Here is a 10,254-nt window from a genome sequence, read left to right on the forward strand (position 1 = left end):
TGACTTTAGCTTGATTGGATACTCTGATTTAGTATTCGATGGAGACAAAGAAACTGGGGTATCTACTTCAACTTATGTTATGAGTCTTGGATTAGGAGCATTCTCCTGGAGATCACGCAGACAATCAATTCTGATAGATTCCACAACAGAGGTAGAATATGTGGCAGCAGTTGAGGCAACAAAAGAAATTGTGTGGCTCGGGAAAATTCTCAAATATTTGCAGATAAAACAAGTACGTTCTACTCCATTCATGGTTGACAACACCTCTGCAATAAAGTTGACCAAGAACCCAAAGTTCCAAGATCGAACGAAGCACATCAGGACAAAATACCATCTGATTTGACATCATGTTGAGGCCAAGACAATCCATCAATGTCGGTGTTCCACTAAGGAGCAGATTACAGACATCTTCACCAAAATACTAAGCGTTAAAATGTTTACCAATACATTATAACATCTCTACTCTATTGCACTAAAAAACCTTTCCTTTAATACACATCAATTCATAATAGGCATAAAAGACTTATTTTATATTACATTTCATATTGTCAAAATTTAAAAAATGTATAACTTTATATGATAATTAATTACAAAAATAATTAATATATAGAGTAAAACCATATATATTTTATAACACCATAATTTTCGATAATTTAACTCTCTTTATTGACATCATAAATTCAGAACTGACAGAATAAAGGAGGTATATATCATCAATTCGTTACACATAATTCATTATTAAAAAGCAGAAATAATTGTCTTCCTCAGTTACTCATCGTATTAATTACATTGATATTAAATTATATTATTATTATAATACCTTTCAAATGTAAGGAATAAACAATGGAATTAAAATAAATTACCGTTGATTTACACATGCATGCCGCACGAGTTATACAGAAAACATGTGCTATATAACCTGTTCTCATGTTCCATAGTTCTCCACGGTTTTGGGCGACGGAGATAGAAGATTTCTATTAAATTTTCCTTCTCTCTCAATTGGGGCCGACGCTACGATGGAGAACCCTGGCCACAATCTGGACACTTTGAGAGACAATCTGCCGTCCATAGATGACTCAGATGTAGAAGTTGGTGAGAGTGCCAAAAATATCGGCATTGACGAGATCCTACAGACATTGACGGGGGAATTCGGACGGTGGCAACTCAAGCATTTCGTGCTGTCCAGCCTCGCATGGACGCTCGTGGCCTTCCACACGATGGTCATTGTGTTTGCCGACCATCAGCCCGGTTGGCACTGCACCAAACAAACAGTTGCAGATGATTCGTCTTCCATGCAGCGAGAGTTCGAATCGTGTAGCCCGACAGGATCTATATGCTCAATGGAGCGGGCATCATGGGACTGGGTCGGAAACCGTGAATTTTCTACTGTCACGGAATGGGGGCTCTTTTGCAATGAAAAATACAAAGTTGGCCTCGCACATTCAGCGTTTTTTCTCGGGGCTCTCTTTGGTAAAATGTTTTTGTTTTTGTTATGTTGTTTTTTTTTTTTTTAATAAAGATAATATTATATAAAGTTGATTTCTTTTCTCTAGTTTTATCACTAGCTTAAAATTCATTTAAAGTTACAAAATTTATAGCAACAAATTTCTATACATGTAATTTTTTTTCTATCATACACACCAAAAAAAAATTACCCATCTAAAAATTTAAACTTTATACATGATTAAACCCATCCAAACCCATAAATATAATATAAAATATTTTCCCTCTTCCATTTCTTGGTATAAAAAAGAATTAATGACATTTTTTTATGTTTATTTATATTATTTATTATTTAAAAAAATTATAAATAATTATTTTTAAATTTGATTCTAGTTTTTAACTAAAATGTTTATATAGTGATAATTATTATAATTATTAGTTTTTTTAAATTATCAATAGAGTGATAATTTTGGTATTGAGTATATTCAGTTCTTATTTTTATTTTTTACCAAAATAAAAATATTTTTTGAAGTATGAATTAAAAATAGTGTCAATTAAATCAATGATGACGCTCTTAGTTCCCTTAAATTTCAAATTATTTTTTTGACTTCTAAATTCCAAATTTCAATCAGGTAAGTTTTGCTGATGGAGTTTATACATATTTTTATTTTTGGAATACCGCTTTAACAATAATGTCTTGCCGGTGGAGCTTATAGATATTTGGAATATTGTTTTAACTATAATTATTAAATAGATGGTAAGATTTAATATTTACTAAATATTTTAAAATACTTATAATATTATTTATCATCAAAATAATGAAATAATTTTTATTTTGTAATTAAATTCATTAATTTTTTGACATGTGATATTCATGATATTGACTCATTAGCCCATAAATATCATACCAATATTTTTATATTAAGAATCTCTATATGGTAATAAATATTTATAAGGATCTTGTTCCATGATTTCATATATATATGTATATAAATAATTGTATGTGTCATTTACATACCATAATAAGTTTAACTTTTAGGTTAAGAAACAGTGATTTAAAAATATTTAAGTTATCCAAATTAGTCAAAGATTTTTATCAAAAAAAATCTAACCAACACTTTACTTAGGTTGAAATGACTTAAACAACACAACCCATTATAGTCTATTCTAATCTCTATAATTCAGTGTTTATGTATAAAATTAATTATTATTATTATTACGACCAAGTTATTATATTGATGTTCAAGTGTATATGACAGTTATGTTATTATATTGATGTTCAAGTGTATATGACTGCAGGTGCAGGGGTGTTTGGACGATTGTCAGATTCTGCACTGGGAAGAAAGGGAGTACTTAGCTTGGTTTGCTTCGGCAGCGCCATTCTAGGCCTACTGACGGCCATGTCGCCAAATTTCTGGGTTTATTTGACACTTCGTCTATTGACGGGAATAACCAACGGCGGCGTAGGGTTATCGTCCTTTGTTTTGGCGACGGAGCCTATCGGCCCGTCCAGGAGGGGTCCGGTAGGCATGTTGGCTCTCTGCTTCTTCTCCTTAGGCGTAGCGGTGCTCTCTGGTGTGGCCTACTTTGCTAACACATGGAGACTTCTTTACGTTGTGACGTCGATTCCTTCCGGCTTGTATTGTCTCTTGGTTGTGCCATTCCTCTGGGAATCTCCACGGTGGTACCTGGTGAAGGGCAAGCTGGAGGCGGCCATGGAGGTCATGAGATCGATCGCGGCCACAAACGGGAAGTCGATTCCAGCGGGAGTTTCGCTGGCCTTGGACGGGGACCAAAGCGATGCCACACAGAGTAGAGAGTCATCCGGAAGCCTTGTGGACGTTTTCAAGTCGCCCGTAACGCGCGGGAGAATGATTTCAATGACGTTCATATGGCTGGCTTGCGCGGTGGTCTACTATGGATTGAGTCTGAACATGGGAAACCTGGGTACCAATTTGTATCTGAGCGTTTTCCTTAACGGAATTGCAGAGGTTCCTGGATATGCCCTTACTGCAACCATGCTAAACAAATTCGGAAGGCGGGCTATGCTCATCTCCTTGATGCTGTTAAGCGGACTGTGTTGTCTATTGGGAGGTTTGACGTCGGCGCTCGTCTATATTCACGGTTCGGCAGCGGGGAATACACAGGTAATTGTGAACGGCTTCAAGCTGGCGTGTAGCCTGGCAGGGATATTCTGCGCCGCAGCTATGGACAACTTGTTATACGTTTACACGTGCGAGCTGTTTCCGACCGTAGTGAGGAACGCGGCGTTGGGGCTGGTGACCCAGGCGGGCCAGATGGGCGCCATAATTGCCCCGCTGGTGGTGACGATGGCAACTGTAAATCCGTCACTGCCCTTTGCAATCATTGCCATTTCCGGAATTGTAGGAGGTGTCCTGGCTTTCAAGCTTCCCGAAACATTGAATCGCCCCCTTTCCGAAACCATGGCAGCTTTCAAGAACGGGGATTCCGCTCCGACGGAATAATTTTCTTGGTCGACCTATTTTTACGTGGTCTGTTAGCTCAAGATTGTTCGTCTAGGCCAACTTTTCATGTGGGTTGAAAACTTAAAGAATTTTGTGTGCTCGTTGGGCTTGGTCTGAACGCAGACCACTTTCAATAAAAGGAAAACTGTCTTTATGCTAATTTTTCTTTCATTAATTTCAAGATGTTTTACAATTTAATGTTTATTAAATTCATTAAATTGCACCTTAAAGTGTACTCTTATTTTTATTGAAATATAAATAGGAGTAGTGTTTAACTGAGATTTTTTTGGATACAATTTAATGTTTATTAAATTACATCTTAAAGACTGCTCTTATTTTTATTGAAATATAAATAGAAGCGGTGTTTAAGTGAGAATTTTTTTGGATACAATTTAATGTTTATTAAATTACATCTTAAACACTATTTTTTTTTATTGAAATATAAATAGGAGCAGTGTTTAAGTGAGATTTTTTGGATTTTATATTTTGTGTTTGATTTTTGGTTAGAATTTAATGAAAAAATTTGTGGTTAAATTTTGATTGATGAAATACGTGGATTATGAAGAGTTTATCTATTTTTAATATGATAAACAAATTAAATAAAAAATCAATTTGAAAACTTCAAAAGAAACACTTATAAACTACTCATATACCTATATATTTCATTCGTCCTACTGTGTTTTTAATATGATAGAGGTGATATCCGATTTTTCAAACTGATACAAAGTTATCTAGGTAAAAATATAACCAATTTTGTATTCTTTTAATTAAAATTTTTAAATCAAAATTAAATAAAAATTTGAATGAAAGATTGCTTAAAAATAAATATTTTGATAAGTCAAACAAATTATTTCAATGTGATAAACAAGGTGGAAAAGACATTCAATAGAGGGATCATTAATGTTTTGGAAGAAGAGAAGTTTTAGGACAATTATAAGCCATGCTAGAACAGAACCCGATTGAGGAAAGACAAGTCGAGATCATAGACTTGAGATATGTGGGACAGGAGCCGCAACATAGTGCATTGAATCAATGGGTCGATTAGCAAGAGATTATTGTATGGCTAGGTGTGAGTGCGGACCTTCATCCTATATCATGCTCTCACATTGTCAACAATCCTACATCAGGCTTTCACATTGTCAAAGCTCCACATGTGCTCATGTAGCATAGAAGTGAAAGTCAACTTTCAGTTCAAAGTCCACATTTGAATGAAAGTAAGTTTTAAGTGAATTTTCATTGTTAGAATAAAATTAAATTGAGACTAGCTTAGATTCATCTTAACTCTTGATTTAGAGGGAGGTGCAAACCTCTTTTTTGAGTGTAAAATTTGAGGAAATGTTTGCACCTCGAGAGATTTGATCCCTCTAGCCCTTGATAGATTTAGAGTTAAGATGGATCTAGGCTAGCTTCAGTAGTGTGCGGCCAAAGAAAATCTAATGAAAAGATGATTGATTTTATCAAAAATATGTAAAATCATCTAATATTAATATAATCATTTTAAATATACTAAATATGTCTGAGATTAACCTGGTCATTCTAATTTTAAATTTGCTTAGTTACCTGAGTTTGTTGAGATGATAAATAATATGAATAACTTTAATGATGAAAAATGATGAAATACAAATTTTGAATGTAAAGTGACAATGCAGTAGTGTTGAATGATAGAAACTATGTATAATAAGAATATAGTAAAGTACAAATAATATTTTGATTAAAATCAAACTATTTTCTTCTACTATTCTTATTGTCACACTTGTTACTTTTGTAATATTTCAATATTGATTATATGAAAATGACAGGTTAAATTGTAAACCGGCTTGGGATATTGCAGTAAAAATCATACCCTGTCTCTCTTTCTCTCCAATATTAATAGGTTGAATTACTATAACACAAAAGCCAATGTACATTTTCAATAAGGTTTTATGCTTACACTGAAATCAATGCATAATATTAATCCATTCACTTTAGAATTCATGTACCATCATACATCCAATTACATCAAATCAGAAATCAACATCTACACTGAAATCAAATAAGATTAGAAAATAACATTTACACTGAAATCAATGCATCTAATGCAAGAAATCAAATATGATTAGAAATCAACATTTACACTTGAATCAATGCATCTAGTGCAAGTAAGAAAATAGGATTATAAACCAACATCTACACTAAAATCAATGCATCTAGTGCAAGTAATCAAATAGGATTATAAATCGCCATCTACACTGAAATCAATGCATTTAGTGCAAGCAATAAAATATGATTAGAAATCATCTACGTTGAAATCAATGCATCTAGTGCAAGCAATCAAATATTATTAAAATCAACATATGCATTGAAATCAATGCATCTAGTGCAAGCAATCAAATAGGATTATAAATCACCATCTACAATGAAATCAATGCATTTAGTGAAAAGAATAAAATAATATTAGAAATCATCTACATTGAAATCAATGCATCTAGTGCAAGCAATCAAATATCCTTAGAAATCAACATCTACACTAAAATCAATGCATCTAGTGCAAGCAATGAAATAAGATTAGAAATCACCATCTAAATTGAAATCAATGAATCTAGTGCAATAAATATTCTTCCCTCTCCCCCCTCCATTTATATAGATATATCCCTCCATCTATCCTTCTTTGTCTCTCTATCACAACCCCCCAAACACACATTCTCTCTCACTCCATATCTATCAATCTCTATGTCCCTCCCTCTCTCTCTCTCCATATCTCTCTTCTTCCCTCTCTTCAATTTCCCCCTATATCTCTATCTCCCTTTGTCTCTCTATATCACCCCCAAAACATACAGTCTTTTTCTCCAATCTATCTATCTATCCCTCCCTCCTCCTCTCTCTTCCTCTCTCTCTCTTCTCCTTCTCTCCCTCTCTCGTACTTCTATCTCTCATCCCTCTTGTTATCCTCTCTCCCTCTCTCTCCATATTTCTTATCACTCCTCCTCTTCCTCTCCACCTTTCTCTCTATATTTATTTATTCTTACCTCCCTCTCTCCCCCTCCAACTCCATATCTCTCTCTCTTTCTCTCTCTCTCTCTCTCTCCATCCTCCAACTCTGTTACTATATCATTCCCTCTCTCCTCTCTCCTTATCTCCCCCATTCTCTCTGTCTCTCCTTCTTTGTCTCTTTAACTCACCCCAAACATAACACTCTCTTTCCATCTCTCCCTTGTCACTCCTATCTCTCCACTTCTCACTCTCTAAGTATTTCTTCTTCCCTGCCTTTTCCCTACAATCCTCTCTCTCTCTCTCTTCCCTCCAATCCTCTGTCTTCCCCCATGTTACAAGGAAAAGTGTCTATTTAGAACTGCTCTATCCCACTAAGGTGTGACAGTTGCCTTAGAAACAAACAGAGAGAAGCTACTTATGTTTTTCCTTTATGAATTATAGATAGAGAGGAATAGAAAGATCAACCTCTGTCTTGCGCTAATCCTTTGATTCGATCCCTCTCTTCTTTGATAGTCCCCAGCTACCTGTTCCCTTGCATGCCCAGCTTTACAAAGTACCTGTAAGATCACAGAAGCACAGCACTATACAAAGACATGGATCTATATTCATAAACAATCTAGGATCATATGTAAATTGACCATACAAATGTAACAAGCATCAATGATACAAAAGCATGGAGGAAAACTCAAATAACTTTTATTGATAAACAAGAAAAGATCCAGGAGGAGTTACAACTAGTTGTTTTGACCCAGCATCAACCTCCCAGCAAAGAAGCCCCTCTTCACCTCAAACAAAGCTTAGATCACCCAACAATCTGATGTTTGTCTCTAGAAACCAACAGCAATTCCTTACAATATGAAAAATTCCAGCCTCTGGATCTCTGGGATGAGGGATCCATATATAGATATCTGTAAGGGGGATGAGTCAGCTTGTGATTTGATTAGTGTCCTCTCTCTGACAGTTCTTGCTTCCACTTGGAGACCGAGGGCCTCTTACTCATCCTTAGTCGAATTCAGTGAGGCAAGTGTCACAGGAGAAGATTCTGGAAGCTTCCATTGCCTCTCCACCTCACAGAATGACACTGCCATTTGTCATTTCTCGCCCATCGCACCCCACAGAAGGGACTTTTGAAATGAAATGCACCCTCACAGTGTATTTGGGTGAGATGCAACGTACCTAGCCAGTGGAGCAGCTGCAATGATCCTGTTTTGACCAATTTTGAGTAGTTTTTCATGGAGAACTTCTGGGAGAAGCTGTAATCTGTTGACCTTGTTCCTTTAGGTTTAGAACAACACTTTTAGGGACTTAGGAGCCCTTGGTTTATGGACATTTCATGCTTGGAGTTGTAGGGCACAAAAATGTCTATAACAGTTGCCCCCTTAAAGTATGAGGCCGTTAACCTTTTGGTGTCTGGTGAAATGTTTTATTATGAGGATCTGAAGTTCTTTCAATGCTGGGAGGAGACCTGTAATAAGATACAATACACTACATTATCTTCATAATATTTTCATGATCTAGCTGAGGCGGGCATTCCCATGCTCAGCTTTATAAATTCATTTTCATGTACATAGGACAGACAACCGTCTGAGTGTAGACTGATGATTCTGATAGAGCCATCATCCTTTTGAGTGGATGATTATCTGTGCGGCAATGATGTACATTTAATGTCTTTATTTCCCTGAATATATATCGCAGCCCGGATGGATGAAACTAGATCTGGGGTCTTCAATCTCGTCCGGTCTTCACTCGAGATACAAGTCGATCCATGTGAGAAATGTTCTGAATTCGAACATGGAAAGACATCGCTTGATTACCAGTCAATGATATAAACTGTTAACAAGTGCGAGAGGAATCACCGATAATGATAATGACCCTCAAGGTACTATAGTACAATTCACGTGGTGTGAATAAAGGACTTGGCTTCGAACACCACGCAAAATATTTCGGTCGAAGGCCATTGATGTATACCTGTCGCCGGAAGTGAGAAACTTGCCATTGAGGCATGCAAGCTTCAAAGTACTGAATGGGGTGTTCCTTGATCAACTTCTTGGATAATGAGCTGATGTCGACAAGAAGTGATCCATCACAAGAGGGCCTTAATGAATCCCACATCAATGACACGGAACGGAGCAAATGATTTTAATGGAGGTGAAAATGATCTGGTGATATAAGGTTCAGGGTGGCAGTCATGAAAGAATGGAGTATAATGTATGGTAGTGGGTGAGACACAGGTGAATTCTTTGAATGACTTCTCTTGAACATATCGGCGACACTGATGTGATGGATTGGTAGCATTAACCCCAAATGTGGATGGTATGGCGTGACCATGGTGATGTGACCGATGAATGAAACAACCCAACTCGACTCGGACACGGAGTGGAAGTGTCATGTTCAAGAGCGACTTGCTACCAACAAAGTTTCTTTGAGTTTTCTTCCCAATTTTTCCCCAGTCATTGCTGACTAGTACCTCTTTATTTTTTTCAAGCTTGAGGAGGATAACATATTCTTGTTCTATAATTTGCCCTTCGGGTAAACCCATCACTATGTTTTAACGAGCCTAGTGATAGTGAAACTCATTCTCGTCTAAAGACAAGTTTGTTGCTATTAGGTTTTTTAACGAGTTTAACGGCAAAGACAACTCGGTCCTTTTCAATTTTAGAGAGTCTGAAAAGGGACGCAAAGGTAACTCCAAAATTCCTTTTTCGTCATCTAATCCCTTAAGTCTGAAAAAGTATAAAACAATACAGAAGGGATGGATTTTCGATACTTTTAACGAGCCGAACAAAACAAGCGCTCGATCTTTTTGTGTAATAATCCCTCATGTCCAAAAAGATTAAAATCTAGAGGAGGGATAGCACTTCTTGTCCCTTTAACGAGCTGGAGAGGCCAATGGCTCGGCAATATTTTCATATTTTACGAGTCAGTTGAAAAGATCTTAAAGGAGACTCGTCTTTTGAGGAACGAGTGATAAAACGGGTAGCAGCTGATTCCAGGTAAGGTTTGGAATTTTCCAATCACGGCAGTGTCACAAGGATGGCTAGTGAAATCACTCTTCGCAGCTATTCCTCAAAATGGGTAAACAATCAAATGGAGGTGAATGATCGGCCAATGAAAAGTGGAGGTGATGGTGCAAACACGACCAAGGCTTTAACGGCTGAAGTACTACATTCACGAAGGTTATTTACTGAGGAATAGTTCATTTTTTAACGAGCTTAAACGCGGGTGGAAACATTTGCTCATGTCTTATGTTTATTTTTTAACGAGCTTGAACTATGTGCTAAAACTGCTCGATCAATCCAGTCGTGTGATAAGAATGTCTCATAAAAACGACAACTTTTAGCGTTTTGCCCCACAT

General features: G+C 36.4%; 1 pseudogene; it reads left to right on the top strand.

The window, feature by feature from the left end:
- The first annotated feature begins 1,016 nt into the window (after nucleotides 1–1,016).
- LOC149232073 (organic cation/carnitine transporter 4 pseudogene) lies at nucleotides 1,017–3,929 on the top strand (annotated as a pseudogene).
- Nucleotides 3,930–10,254: the final 6,325 nt, after the last annotated feature.

This window comes from Pinus tabuliformis, chromosome J, assembly GCF_031772625.1.
Source record: "Pinus tabuliformis cultivar Carrire ecotype Pingquan chromosome J, CPIR1, whole genome shotgun sequence".
Classification (NCBI taxonomy): domain Eukaryota; kingdom Viridiplantae; phylum Streptophyta; class Pinopsida; order Pinales; family Pinaceae; genus Pinus; species Pinus tabuliformis.